The following is a 16,792-nucleotide window of genomic DNA, read 5'->3' on the forward strand; positions in this document are numbered from 1 at the left end:
AGTGGCTGTTACTGCTGTTTACTTAATGAAGGTTTAAAGACTTATAGAAAATAGATACATGCTTTCCTTGGACTTTTTTTGTTTCACTTTTAGTGGGTGAGACAGATTTCACATTATTGCAAGACAGCTCTTGTACTGGTCAATATATCCAGTAGAAGATTCTCGCGAATTTCTTACATGAAGCTGAGAAGAAGTTAATTGGGTTCATGGTTAACAATGCTCATTAGAATAAAAAAGGGTCTTCTTTACATTGCAAGTGTTTAGAAGAAATAAGGGAAAGTGACCACATACTAAACTTATAACACAAGTGAGGACAGTGGATATGTAGAACTAACCAGACTGAACTTCCCATATAATGCACAAAGAAAATTAATTATATTCATTATTTCTCTGGTTACAGAATGTGATATTATGTAGGTTATTTAATAAGTAATGCCAGCCCAGATAAGGATGAACGGGCTTCTGTCTGAGACCTTCCCCATTAGGATTGGAATTATGCTGGTGTGCCCTATGTTTCCCCTGTTGTATGTTGTGACCATTGAACATCTGGCAGTGAATCTTTGTACTAACCCCAGTATACAAGGTCTATGGGTCAACTTTCGCCAATACAAGGTTTCCTTAAATGCGGACAATCTTCTAATGTACAGCACAGCCCTGTATCTCTTTCCCCTCAATTCTTCAGGAGTTCACCAAATTCAGCCACCTGAGTAAGGCCTCATTCACACGACAGGGTCCGAGTGTCGGCCGGGAAAATCGGCCGTTTTTGGCCGATTTTCCCGGCCGGTTTGCATCCGGTTTGCATCCATTCCGATTCTGTTCCGGGCCGTGTTTCCGTTTTTACCGGCCGATTTGGACCCGATTTGCATCCGTTTTTTCCCTGTCCGTTTTAAAATCGGATGAATTTGATTTAAATTTGTTGCCACACACAGCCCTTTGTAGATAATGCCACAACCCCCCTGGTAGGTAATGCCACCCAGCCCCCTGTAAGTAATGCCACCCAGCCCCCTGTAGGGGATGCCACCCAGCCCCCTGTAGGTGATGCCACACAGCCCCCTGTAGGTGATGCCACACAGCCCCCTGTAGGTGATGCCACACAGCCCCCTGTAGGCGATGCCACACAGCCCCCTGCAGGTGATGCCACCCTGCCCCTGTAGGTGATGCCACCCTGCCCCCTGTAGGTGATGCCACCCAGCCCCCTGTAGGAATGCCACCCTGTCCCCTGTAGGTAATGGCACCCAGCTCCCTGTATGTAATGCCACCCAGCCCCCTTTAGGTAATGCCACCAAATCCCCTGTAGGTAATGCCACCAAGTCCCCTGTAAGTAATGCCACACAGCCTCCTGTAGGTGATGCCACACAGCCAACTGTAGGTGATGCCACACAGCCCCCTGCAGGCGATGCCACCCTGCCCCCTGTAGACGATGCCACCCTGCCCCCTGTAGGCGATGCCACCCTGCCCCCTGTAGGCGATGCCACACAGCCCCCTGTAGGTGACGCCACACAGCCCCCTGTAGGTGATGCCACCCAGCCCCCTGTAGGCGATGCCACCCAGCCCCCTGTATGCGATGCCACCCTTCCCCCTGTAGGTGATGCCACCCTGCCCCCTGTAGGTGCTGCCACCCTGCCCCCTGTAGGTGATGCCACCCAGCCCTTTGTAGGTGATGCCACCAAGTCCCCTGTAGGTGATGCCACACAGCCCCCTGTAGGTTGCACCCATCCCCCCCTTCCAGGAGAAGTCACTGACTTCAATGTCCATATATGGACAGTGTAGTCACTGACTTCTCCTGGAGGGGAATTCCCTGCCACAGGTCGGGAATTCCGCTTCAGAAGTGAGTGACGTCACTGTGTCCATATATGGACAGTGTAGTCACTCACTTCTCCTGTAGCGGAATCCCCAGCCATAGAGTCGGGGATTCCGCTGCATAAGTGAGTGACATCGCTGTGTCCATATATGGACAGTGTAGTCACTCACGTCTCCTGTAGCGGAATCCCCGGCCATAGAGTCGGGGATTCCGCTGCAGAAGTGAGTGACTTCGCTGTGTCCATATATGGACAGTGTAGTCACTCACTTCTCCTGTAGCGGAATCCCCGGCCATAGAGTCAGGGATTCCGCTGCAGAAGTGAGTGACATCGCTGTGTCCATATGTGGACAGTGTAGTCACTCACTTCTCCTGTAGCGGCATCCCCGGCCATAGAGTCGGGGATTCCGATGCAGAAGTCAGTGACTTCGCTGTGTCCATATATGGACAGTGTAGTCACGCACTTTTCCTGTAGCGGAATCCCCGGCCATAGAGTCGGGGATTCCGCTGCAGAAGGGAGTGACTTCGCTGTGTCCATATATGGACAGTGCAGTCACGCACTTCTCCTGTAGCGGAATCCCCAATCCCCGGCCGGGGATTGGGGATTCTGACTCCTACAGGGAGCAAAAAAAGACCCTCCTCCTCCTCACATGCACTCTGCACTGTGAGGAGGAGGAGGAGGAGAGAGAGTGCGCGAGCGATGGTAGACCCGGCCATCACTTGGGACACATTCCGGTGATGGCCGTGTATTACCCGGCCCCATAGACTTCTATGGGAGCCAGGCGGCCGGGTACCCAGCCGAAAATAGGGCATGTCCCATTTTTTTACGGCCGGTTTTCCTGGCCGTCAAAAAATCGGTCGTGTGAATAGCCCCATTAGGGGTCTATTGTTCCTAATGCAGCCGGGTGCCGGCCGATTTATGAACGGCCGGCACCCAGCCGGGAAACCCTGTCGTGTGAATTCCGCCTAAGCCAACCTTATTAAAATAGAAGTTTTAAATGTGTCCCTTGCTGCTAGCAAAGTTGAGCATTTGTCACACCAGTTTCCATTTAAATGGAAGAATTATTCTTTTAAATACTTAGGTGTTAAAGGGGCTATCCAGAGAGAACAAATTGATGACCTATCTACAGTGATACAGCTTTCTCCCATTAAAGTAGGAGAACGCTGAAGGGGAATAAAGGGGAAGCAGCGCTCATACAAGCGCCTTCGAACAGCTAATAGGTGGAGTTGCCGAGAGTTGGACCCCCACCAATCAGATATTGATGGCCTCTCTGTGAGTATAAAAATGCAAATGGTTATTGTTTCACACTATGTCCAGTTGCTTTCACCATCTTTAGTACTCGTGGATAGAAGGGTCCTTGGATTTTCCTGGTGTTAACATCTTGTAGAACCAGAGGGATCAGAAAGGCGGAACAGTTAGCACGGCGTCGTGAAAGAATACCTGATTATGTTTATTCCGTTTATTCCGTGGTGTGTGCAGTGGCATCCCTTGAAGATGATATCAGATATTGACTATTCTCATACATATATTGCTAAAACAAACTTTGTTATGAGCGGTGAGGTGCAACATTTATATTTCCAAAGGATACGTTTGGGGACTCTTTCCATATCTACACCTGCTCCATTGTCCCAGAACTGCAAGTTAGACTGTTTAAATTATTATTATATTATTATATATGTTCAAATGTAAGAGACATCTTCACCCACTGGCTATTAATAGGTTTTCCAATTTAGGACTGGATAGGTTCTAGTTTTGCCTTTGCAACAATCAGAATTAACTTGAAATGGACTATACCAGTTTTAGAAATATAGGTGTTCAATGTATAGAAAAAGCAGTCCATATATTTTTCATGATATTAAATATTAGGCTGAATTTAAGCTCAATGTTCTGATGTGTTTCTGTGGTGATTTTCATTGTGTTCCCCCCTCCCCATTTTCTTTCTGCCAAATAACGCAGCGGCCAGATGTTTTCTGTGAGTGAATACAATTATTTCCCTTCTTATTCACAAAATGTATTTTTGTTTGTGTTTTCTTTCATGCAGTTTTACTCCCGTAGACCCCCCATTTGGCCAAAACCTCATCAAAACCTGCAACCACAGTTGCCGTTTCTAAATCGTGTGTGAAGGAGGGCCTCATAGTGAAGAGAAAGACCTTGAGGATATTTCTGTTAGGAGTAAATAACAAGCACAATGTTTATGAAATATTTATCTGAACAGCAGCAATGTTCAGATACTTTGTGACATTCAGATGCTATTGACATGAGGTGACCTGATGTCTGGCAGGAAAATATTCCTCACTCAATTAAACCACAATCAGGCTGTACTATTGGCACCGTCTTGAATGACTGTCAGACTTGTATTGTATATTCTAGACAAGGATATCACTATGAGTGCAACATGTACTAGGCATTGTCATATGAGGTGCTGACGTTTCAGGCTCCATGCTAGTATTTTCTGTCCTTTTCTTGCCTCATCTTCCAATTTTGAGCTCATTGGAGATGAAACCTATGTTCCCAATGTTGAACAATCTGTGGAATGCCCATTCATTTGCATAATTATCTTTTGACTTTTGAATTAACTGAGACTAAATTAGACTTTTGAATTAACTGAGTCTAACATTAAAGTTTAAGTTTTAGGGGTACTTAATATATTAAATACTTTCCTAAAATGAATGATGCTAATATTGGAAATACCCCTATTAGCGGCTGGAGTTATCCACAAATATACCACTGAAGCCCAGGTAAATGCCTTTGTGTTTTTCTGAATCAGCTCTCTATACTAAACTAGACTAGAGCCTGCAAATGGGATGTAGACTGTTGTGAAACAGCTTGTAAGGAAACTCCAGGGATGTACAGGGAGTGAGTCTGGTACTAAAGTTGTATTAGGGAATTGCTATGTAAGCAGTTGCCCAATATGGGTACACCCTACAACAACTATACATGTGTAGTCCTTAGTTCTAGCATTTGTTTTTAACTACTTAAAAACTCTGATGTAGTAGAATATATAGAAGAAATGGGACCCCATAGCAAAGATCAATATGTGCCTACCATTGTGGTGTCAGGTTTTGCCACCCAGGACATAAAGACAGGGTGTTTGGGCCAATTTGACATCCCCCATGTTTGCTAATATGCATTTCCTCTGGAGAGGGCAGTCCTACAATGGTTTTAGGCACCTATTAGCTAAGGGGATAAAACTGACTAGGACTTGTTTCCTTATCTCCAAAGGCCCCATAACTGCCACATGGTTTATACACCCTTGCTTTGATACAACTGTAAAAATTTTGATTTTCTGTACAAGTTATGATATAAACTAAATGTATCATACTTTACTGTTATACCTGTCACTTTAGCTGTGAAAAAAATTAATAGAATGGGGCATATTTTCTAAGATTTGGGCAGCATAAACTTAGACCAGACTGTCTGAAGAGGCACCAAATTTATAAAAGTGGCGCAAACTATATGATAAATGTGGTTGCATCTTGCTACACATGCTAGACACTTTTCTCTTCCTTATATCAACTTTTGCTTAGCTTATTTTCTGCTTTGCACATTTTGGCACAGTTAAGTCACGCCCCATTTCCCAATAAGCCAAGCCCCATTTCTAGACATTTTTGTCTAGTGAGGCGCAAACATCTGCTCTTAAAATTAGTTTAAAATTAAATGCACCAAATCGCACTAATTTACATCTAAAATTTGGCACATTTTACTACCCATTCTAGATGCAGTAGCAAATCTGCCCCAATGTCTTCACTGATACACACTTACAAATATTTAAATATTAACTGCTTTAAGCTTAATAATATACATATAAGTCCAGTGAGCGGAAAGTCCTTCAAAGTAAATCTTAGTACAAGATTTTGTGGCAGATGTATTAAGTGTCTGTCTTAAATTAAGACAGCTTAGAATTAGACTAAATGTGCCAGATTTATCACAGTGTCTCATGCTGTATGATTAATTTGCCACATCTTTAGACACTTCAGTTTAACTCTAAACCATCTCTTAGTTGGCTTACTTTTTTTGCAAAAAAAATTTCAGCAGAATTTGGTGCATCTTAAGTCACGCTTACCTTTCCGTTAAGTCACGCCTCTTGTCGGATGAGTCGCAAAAAGTGTCTAAAACACTGTATAAACATGGTGCAAGTCATGTGTGCCAGAATTTTGTATCAATTTGAGCGAGAATTCTAGCGCATTTTGATTAGTAACTCTGCCCCATTGTGTTCTTAAATCACTACAATTGAACATAGACAACTTGATGTTTTTTTAGAGGCCAAAGGCAAGTGTGATCATTAGTGCTTTATCCCTTCTGTCATGTTTAGTGACATTTACTTTGAATTATTTTAACCCAATGCCCCGAGAAATTACTACTTTAGCTTTAGCCTGTAGGTAAACCTATACTATTACTTGTCTAGACTGCTGTTGCAGATAAAGAAGCTGTTGATGGGTACACCGTAGGTGCACAATTACAGATGATTTGGAGTTTAATTCTTCTCAGCAGGCCCTGATTGAATTTCTTACCATAGCGCTAAGACCTTTCAGGGAAGTAGTGTCCCACTGAGAGCCACTGTCAATCAGACCATTCCATTGATCAATTTCCAAAAACATTTCTTCTCAAAATTCAGAGAAATATAAGCTTTCATAACAAATTAAAAACCATGGCATCTCCAACCTATCATAGCTGTGCTAGAAAGCTTAAAATGTCCTTTTATATTGTCTGTGATTAATTCTCAAGTATTCTTCCCACCTGAGGGAAACAGGAAAAACTTGTCGCCAACCTGTGATACATAGAATAGTCGCTGTAGTCCAAAGAAAATATTTACTAGTAAACACCATTTACTGAAAGGTCAGTGTAATATTGCATCCAAACATACTGCACATTTCTTGTAACAGCTGATATTCACAATAAATAGATAATACAAAAACTACCCTCATGTTCTTATTATGTAAGGAGAGAAATTACTACATAGAGCTAGCCCAGTATTGGTAACACTTCCTGGTAAGATCAGGCGCGAATACAGATAGTGTGTGTCCTCTGTGCAGGAACAGTATATGGGCCCCTTGCTCTTCAATATCTTATCGTGCAGTACCCCCTTATTTCTTTCTAACAATCTACCAGTATTTGTAAGTAATTATCTCTGTCCCTTACATGCAATCTAATAGAAAGTAGGATGCTGCTTTTAAGGTAGAAGTGGGCCCCTTTCCTACTGTGCCCCTGTGCAACTGCACATATGGTATGTCCACCCCTAGGTAAAATAGTTCACAAGCATAAGAAAATGACCCCAGCTTTGTGTTTCACACTGTAACTACCACCACCACCATAACTTTCAGTATTACTGGACCGTGTAGTAAAATAAATGGTGCTAGCGACCTGCAAAATATAAACAAAATATATATTAGATACATTAGGCTTCATTCACATGTGCATGAGGGCTCAGTTCTGCCGTTCCATCTGATCTTTCCGTAAGAACGGAACCCTGACTGAAACAAACGGAAACCATAGATTTCCATTTTCATCACCATTGATTTCAATAATGAAGGATCCGGTGCAAATGTGGCACAATCTAGGGGTATGTGGACCCACTAGGCCGCTCCACCATAGCGGAGAGGCAGCTGGCCAAGTCACAGTCAATGCACAAGTCTATACAAGAAGTACGTAGCACGAAAGTACCTGTGATAGTCCAGACAATTGGCAGGGGCTTTAGCATGGATGGAGGTGGATATGGCAGGTTGCGCCAGACGTGGCAGGATGACAGCAGGTGCAGCAGGTTGCGCCAGACGTGGAGGATGACAGCAGGTGCAGCATCTTGCGCAGACGTGGCAGCTGACCGCAGGTATAGCAGGTTGCGCCAGACGTGGCAGGTGACTGCAGGTGCAGCAGGTTGCGCCAGATGTGGCGAATGACAGCTGGAGCAGCAGAACACGACTCCAATTAATAAACAGGCTCAGGAACAATAACATAGCACGGGATACAGGTAGCAGGGCACGGGAACACTGGGATCAGGGTAACACTAGTGGACCATTTGCAAGACTAACAAGGGAATTACAAACAACGCTCAGGCAAGGATCGAAAGGGCAGGGCCCTTTTTATAGTTCAAGGTGATCAGAGCATAATGAATTAATTAATTACATATGCGCGCACTGGCCCTTTGAGACCGGGAACTAGCGCGCACCCTTTAGTGACCACTGTGTGTGCCGGCGTCTCCGGGGAGGGAGACGTCGGCAGGAAGAGGAGGACCTGCGGGAGGCAGGTAAGAGAAGGTTGCGGTCTGTGACCGCAGCCGTAACAAAAAGGTTTATGTTTGTCTCCGTTGTGCAATGGTTCCATCGTTTTGAGGGAATCAATATCAAAGTAGACTATGCTATTTATTCCGTCAAACGACGGAACCCTTGCACAACGTAGACAAACAGAAACCATTTGCACCGTATCCGTCACCATTGAAATCAATGGTGATGCAAACGGAAACCTATGGTTTCCATTTGTTTCAGTCAGGGTTCCGTTATGACACAAAGATCAGACGGAACGCCGGAACAGAGCCCTGACGCAGATGTGAACAAAGCCTTACACATCTCTGGTGGCCACATATTTGATTTGTTGTGGCATATGCCAGAATGACAATTCTAAGAACTACACAGGGGTGGACATACCATATGTGCGACATGTGCAGGTGCACAGGGGCCCAGGAGGTAAGTGGCCCACCGCCACCCTAAAGGCAGCTCATAGTAACTAATTGTTAAAAAGGCAAGGCGGTCTTTTATGAAGAGAAACGGGCCAATATACTGTTGTTTCACTCTCCTGTCTGTGTCTGCCCCTGGAACAAATGATGGTACAAATGATAAATGGGAGATTTTAAAATCTACTTTGGGTAATTATAGTGCTAAATTTATTCCTATAGGTAACATGTAAAAATGACTAAAATTACACCCCACACGGCTTACACCTTCTGTAAAAAGGGCAATACATGACAAAATAACATTTTAAAAATATAAATCGTAGGGTACATCTGCAGCCTTTTTAAATTATAAAGCGCTTAATAAAATCTGTAAAAAGGTAATAAAATCAGCAAAAATACAAAATGAAAGGCAGGTGGCCAATGATAGTAAAACAAATCTTCAAGTATATAAATGCAAAAAAGCCAAGGTCTGAACATGTAGGAACCCTAGATAATGGTAATGGAGAGTTGGTCACAGGGGACCATTAGAAGGCAGAGTTACTAAATGGGTTCTTCAGCTCTGTATATACAACAGAAGAAAGAGCAGCTGTTTGAGGAGCTATTGAGGGACTATATACTGAATTATGTGACACAAAATAGTATTATAAGTGACAGTCAGCACGGTTTTACTAAGGACAGAAGTTGTCAAACCAACCTGAATTGTTTTTATGAAGAGGTGAGCAGAAGCCTAGACAGAGGGGCCACTGTGGATATAGGGTTTTTGGACTTTGCAAAGGCATTTGACACTGTCCCTCATAGATGTCTAATGCGTAAATTAAGGACTATAGATTTAGAAAGTATAGTTTGTAATTGGATTGAGAATTGGCTCAAGGACCGTATCCAGAGAGTTGTGGTCAATGATTCCTACTCTGAATGGTCCCCGGTTATAAGTGGTGTGCAGATGACACCAAGCTATGTAGTAATGTTCAGTCTATGGAAGATGTTCGTGAATTGCAAGCGGATTTAAACAAATTAAGGGAGGATTTACATGAGCGTGTGCGTTTTACGCGTGCAAAAAACGCGGCATTTTGCGCACGCAAAAGGCACTTAACAGCTCCGTGTGTCATCACCATATGATGCGCCGCTGCGTGATTTTCGTGCAGCCGCCATCATTATGACACTCTGTTTGTATGTTTGTAACCAGAAAAGCACGTGGTGCTTTTCTGTTTTCAATCATACCTCTCACTTCTGTTGCGCGAATCACGCGCCTCCCACGGAAGTGCTTCCGTGTGGTGCGCGTGATTTTCACGCACCCATTGACTTCAATGGGTGCGTAATGCGCGAGAAATGCAGAAATATAGGACATGTCGTGAGTTTTACACAGCGGATACCCGCTGCGTAAAAATCACAGACTGTTTGCATGGCCCCATAGACTAATATAGGTCTGTGGGAGGCGCGTGAAAATCACGCACGTTGCACGGACGTACATCACGTTCGTGTAAATCCGCCCTAAGTGTTTGGGCATCCACTTGGCAAATTAAGTTTAATGTAGATAAATGTAAAGTTATGCATCTGGGTGCAAACAACCTGCATGCATCATATGTCCTAGGGGCAGCTACACTGGGGGAGTCACTTGTTGAGAAGGATCTGGGTGTACTTGTAAATCATAAATGAAATAACAGCATGCAATGTCAATCAGCTGCTTCAAAGGCCAGCAAGATATTGTCGCGTATTAAAAGAGGCATGGATTCGCGGGACAGGGATATAATATTACCACTTTACAAAGCATTAGTGAGGCCTCACTTAGAATATGCAGTTCAGTTCTGGGCTCCAGTTCATAGAAAGGATGCCCTGGAGCAGGAAAAAATACAAAGAAGAGCAACAAAGCTAATAAGGGGCATGGAGAATCTAAGTTATGAGGAAAGATTAAAATAATTAAACCTATTTAGCCTTGAAAAAAGACGACTAAGGGGGGACAAGATTATTTACATAAATATATTAATGGAACATATAAAAAATATGATGAAATCCTGTTCCATGTAAAACCCCCTCAAAAAACAAGGGGGCACTCCCTCTGTCTGGAGAAAATAAAATTCAAGCTGCAGAGGCGACAAGCCTTCTTTACTGTGAGAACTGTGAATCTATGGAATAGTCACCGCAGGAGCTGGTCACAGCAGGGACAGTAGATGGCTTTAAAAAAAGGTTTAGATAATTTCCTACAACAAAAAAATATTAGCTCCTATGTGTAGAAATGTTTCCCTTCCCTTTTCCCATCCCTCGGTTGAACTTGATGGACATGTGTCTTTTTTCAACCATACTATAACTATGTAACTACAAGAATCCTTTTTTTTATCATGTGGGAGAATCAAGCTGCTTGTCTGCTTGTTTCTAACCCGGTACAAGCAAGTCATGAACTACCTCTCTTCACTCACAGACTGTTACTGCCCTCTTTGATGCAAGGATTGAGGAGGAAAATCTTTTATCTCTCTAAGGCTAGATTCAGGCAGGCGTTGCGAATCTCAGACGTGCATAATGGGCGTTTTTCACGTCCGAGGTGTATCCATGCTCAGCGCTAGCGGACGTGTTATCACGCATCCCCCATAGACTTGAATCTATGGAGGAATACGTGAAGCATGCAAAAATAGGACATTTCCTATTTTCTCACGGCCCTTCACACGCTCCGTTGAAACAATAGCCATGTGAACGGCCACATTGAATTATATAGGTCCGTGTGACGTCCATTGTTTCCATGGCTATCACACGGACGTTTAACACGTTCGTGTGAATAAGGCCTAATGGATAAATTAAATACAGCCTGGAGGGAGCAGGACACATGACTTGTGGGCATTGATAAATCGAGGTTTTCTTTATTTGCCTGGGATATGCCTTTAAAAACCAATACTATAATGTACTTTAAAGAGCACTAGGCAACAGTCCTATTAACTGGATTTCGAAGGTGATGTCTACCACTTCCATCTAATGGCATTAATTATCTCCAAAGTCTACTCTCCCCCTACCCCTAACTTTAGAACAGTCTAAAGCCAAGAGTCTATATTTAAGGAAGCAAATGCTTTTTTGGTGTTAGATTACATAATATATCTTATTTAATAGGAACAGTGTTTCCCATTTTAAAAAAAAGCATTTAATAAACAGCATAAATAACCGTAATAATAATTATTTTTTATATATATATATATATATATATATATATATATATATATATATATAGAGGAAGTCCACCGTCCAGCAGCACCAGCTTCAAATGTATAGATGGGTGCACGCCTTGGGAACCCGATCACTGTTCCATATCCAGTAAACATCCAATGATAGGCAGCACTCCAATGTCAAGGTGAAAAAATAGCTTTAATGGCCCTCATGCGACATTTCGGCTCTGTACAGTGCATCGTGCTTGAGAAAGGCTCACTGCACAGAGCCGAAACATCGCACGAGGGCCATTAAAGCTATTTTTTCACCTTGACATTGGAGTGCTGCCTATCATTGGATGTTTTTATATATATATATGGCAATCTCAAGGTAGAGTATAATAACTATATAACAATAAAATATAGAACTTGTCTCAAAACTATTCAAGCTTACAGTCTCAGATCAAAATATTAGGGATATATCCAGCAGAAACTAGCCAATGGTTCATATTTTGGATCATATAAGCATATTGTGAGGCTCGTCATTCACATGGATTTACATAGGTAATGGATTCTCCTGGCACTGATTATATTATTATATATACTATTAACCCCTTAATGAACACCCATATTTTTACCTTAATGGGGAAAAAGTGGGTTTTTATTTACTTATTATAAACTTTAATACTTCTGTATTTCAGTGTATTACTGCCTGTCAGTATAAAACGGACAGGCATCTGTTAGGCCATGCCTCTGGCAGGCCTAACAGGCATCAACTAGAGGCAAACCTAGGAGCCTTTGTTAGGCCATGGACTGCCATTGGCAACCTGGGATCGCATCGCGGGGTGCCAGTGGGGTAAAAGAGAGGGATCCTCTCCCTCTAATAATACTCAGATGTGGCGCTCGCTATTGAGCGCCACATCTGAGGGGTTAAACGATCGGGATCGCTACTGATATCGATCTCGGCCGCTCGGGCAGGTCTGCTCCCAGCCTTCAGCTACCGGAGGTAGATGAGAGTAGGGAGATTTACCTGCTCCCGGCAGTGTTTATTTATTCTAATATAATCAGTGGCGGGAGATTCCAATGCTCTTTCTATAATGCTAAGATATATACAGTATAATGAAACACCCATCTTGAGCGTCCCATGTTCTGTTTGCTTTATACATCTACATAATGGTTGCCAGGTATTGCGTTGCTTCATAGGTGTTATTCATTATGTTATTTGTTGAGCTACCTATTCATATTACTGGAGTCTGTATTTGAGGTGACTGAGCAGCGGCACAAACGTAGAAGGATATCAGTGCTGTCATTCTGCTCGAATTTCACAAAGCAGCATCTATTCAGTAGAATACAGTCAGTTTTATCCTTGCTGAGGTTACAACTGCTTTTTTGAGAAATTGTATGTGTCAATGCATATTCCTAGCTAAAGGAAACCTAAAACATCAATTCTTTTCAGTGTTTAGTAATTCTTTGGTCGTAATCCAGTCTGAACAAGTTTTAGGAATTAGGTTTGACTACAAAATGAAAAACTATTCTTCTTCAGCTTGAAGTATTTGCTGTAGTGTGCTGAGATTGTGTAATTTTGATTTGCTTTCTTGCTGTTTGAAAACATTTCATTTGGTGAAATAACATGGTAAGATATGAATGTACATTGCCCAGAGTGCTTTTAGAGTGTTTTTATTTTTCTCACTGCATAATTTAGCATTTTAAACTGTCATAACCTTAAAGCATAGTGAAAACATAGGCTATAGTATAAGTAATGCATTTCTTGAATTTTTCTCCTTTCTTTCAAAATGTATATTGTTGTCCTTATTAATCATTTTTGCTATAATTGGCTACTAAAACCTTTTCTACAGTCACCAAAGAGCAAATAATTCAGAATTCAACAGGACTAATTTACAAATCTGATTATTCCCTAATCTATAAAGAAATATGTCAACTACCTGTGCGGTTCTACTGTATCAAGTAGAGCCCTATAGTGCGATTCAACAGAACTGCATGCAATCCTGGAGTTGTGGCTATAATACGAATCCTGAACTGCAGCAGTATTAGGCCTCTTTCAGACACGCTTTTTGTGTGGCGTGTTTAGGCCCAAAAAACGCATTGCAAAAAAACCAAATTTTCGGAATATGATACATTTGTTTTTGGTGGCGTTATTTGCTAATAGTCGGTTTTACTACCTGTGTGGATTTTTCAGGTGTCGTTTTCACATAGTAAATAATTTGATTCAAAGATCATGTGATACATAGATTCCTCTTTGTAACACATGAACTTTTCTTTAGAAACACCCCCAAAAATGCTATAAAGAAACGCAACTCACATTCACACTTGCGGTCCCATAGACCTATGGAGGTCTATGGGACAAAAATGAAAAAATGCCACAAAATTGTGCAAAAAAACAAAACCCAAACCGGGCTTGTTGCAGTTTTGGAAAAACACCACTGACTCAAAATATGCAAGCACTAAAAACGTGGTAATAAACGCAGCATGAAGACGCTGTGTGTGTGAATCCACCGTTATGGCTGTTTGAAATAGTCACACATGACTCATGGACACGAGTATTAGGTCTCTGTACAACCTCTGACTTCTATGAAGCCCTACTGTATCTGTGTATACAGACGCCTTACTACAAAGCTATTCTCCCCTTGAAATACTGTTTCCAGGGGAAAATAACTCCAGAATAGTGTGTGGTGGGCTTGAGGCCTTAGGCCTGAGTCACACGAACATGTGCAAATTCTGACGTGAAAAACTGACGTTTTTCATGCCCGAGTCGCACCCGTGTGGGACTTATTTTCACGGATCCCTCATAGACTTGAGTCCGTTGAAACAATGGCCGTGTGAACAGCTCCACTGAAATACATGCGCCTGTGTGACGGCCGTTAGAAAAACGTCTGTCACACAGATGTATACTATGTTTGTCTGAATAAGCTCTTATGTAGTCTCTTGCTAATTAAAAATACCTGGGCCAAATGCGTGGAGTGCTGGTACCAAGGCAAAAACTAGAAAGGGTGCTATTTTGGCCTTCAAGATGCATCGATTTTTTTCATTTTTCCATTTTCACATTCCAAGAGCCATAACTCTTTTATATTTCCTTCTACATTGCCACATGAGGGCATGTTTTTTTGAGGGACGAGTTGTATTTTTTAATGTCACCCTTTTTGGGTACATTTAATGTATTCAATAATAGATTTATATAATGTAATCAATGATAATGGTGCATGCCGTGAAAGTTAAAATAGTTAATAGTTAAAATAAATCAATATGGAAGAATTCACATGGATCAATTATTTATTATAAGGATATGTTCACATGTTCCAGATTTTTTGTAGAAATTTTTGTGACTGTCCTATTTATCTGAATGGGGCTTGTGGAGATCCATGTGCATGCTGCAAAAAAAAACACAAATCCTTGATGCATGGAGCAGTTGTTTAAGTCACCCGTCACACGTTAGCCGCGTGGGAGCCTACCATTATAAAAGATTATTGATCCTTGTGAATACTTCCATAATGATTTATTTTAACTATTGAGGGCTTTCCTGGCGTGCACCATTATCATTGATCTGAGAACCCAAAGTGTGAGATTTAGAAGCCATATGCATCTTTAATTGGCTCAGTTTTGAGATCGTTCATAAAAGCCTCAGGATTTAACATTCCTGAAATGCACTTGGAGACTAGGAGTCTTGTACTTTATTGAAAGAGGGATCCAATATTTTTTTTCATGCATTCAAAGTTTTGCTTTGAATGTGATATATGATCGATGTTGACCAGTTGTGATTATTTGACCTGAACAATTACACATTTAATCAAGATGTCAGAAATATATTAGATTACAACCCAGAGATGGGCTTTGAGCAGCGCTGTGCTGGTTATATGATCTGGTATATAACAATGTATCATACATTACTATGTATCTGTTTCTAATGACAGCTTGATTACTTGGCAAGACAAGACCTTTAATCTATGTAGATGACATGAGTAACGTTGTTTATTTTAGCAATACATATACAGTCTAACCCTAGTGAATGCTCCTTTTTCATAAGAAATGTTCTTATTAATTTAAGGTTAAATTAAGTCTCTGTCTTTTAAACAGTACTATCTGCACAAAGTCATAAATAAATCTATAGTAGTCATATGTATGTTTAGTGCATACAAAAATTAGGTTTGGAATACCTTTCAGTTTAAGCACAGACTGGATAATTTTTCATTTATGTGCCCCGTCTGACGTTGCTTTTGCATGGATCTTACTATAAAATGAAAAGCCTCCATTAACTAAAATTTCTTTCTCCATAACTTGCCTGTAAATCTCAAGTCACAGCACTATAGTTGTGACATTTTTAAAAATGGCCCAAATACTTAGTGACTCATTGCAGCTATTTTAAAGTTTTTAGTACATTTCTAATAATAATAATAATAATAATAATAATAATTTGTGTATGTGCATTTAAGAGATATGCATTTTACCCCTCTATCAAAAATGTAACCAAATATACACTACCGTTCAAAAGTTTAGGGTCATTTAGAAATTTCCTTATTTTTGAAAGAAAAGCACAGTTTTTTTCAATGAAGATAACATTAAATTAATCAGCAATACACTCTATACATTGTTAATGTGCTAAATGACTATTCTAGCTGCAAACGTCTGGTTTTTAATGCAATATCTACATAGGTGTATAGAGGCCCATTTCCAGCAACCATCACTCCGGTGTTCTAATGGTACATTGTGTTTGCTAACTGTGTTAGAAGCCTAATGGATGATTAGAAAACACTTGAAAACCCTTGTGCAATTATGTTAGCACCGCTGTAAACAGTTTTGCTGTTTAGAGGAGCTATAAAACTGACCTTCCTTTGAGCTAGTTGAGAATCTGGAGCATTACATTTGTGGGTTCGATTAAACTCTCCAAATCTAGAAAAAGAGAGCTTTCATGTGAAACTCGACAGTCTATTCTTGTTCTTAGAAATGAAGGCTATTCCATGCGAGAAATTGGCAAGAAACTGAAGATTTCCTACAACGGTGTGTACTACTCCCTTCAGAGGACAGCACAAACAGGCTCTAACCAGAGTAGAAAGAGAAGTGGGAGGCCCCGCTGCACAACTGAGCAACACGAGAAGTACATTAGAGTCTCTAGTTTGAGAAATAGACGCCTTACAGGTCCTCAACTGGTAGCTTCATTAAATAGTACCCGCAAAACGCCAGTGTCAACGTCTACA

Source organism: Rhinoderma darwinii, chromosome 1, assembly GCF_050947455.1.
Source record: "Rhinoderma darwinii isolate aRhiDar2 chromosome 1, aRhiDar2.hap1, whole genome shotgun sequence".
Taxonomy (NCBI): domain Eukaryota; kingdom Metazoa; phylum Chordata; class Amphibia; order Anura; family Rhinodermatidae; genus Rhinoderma; species Rhinoderma darwinii.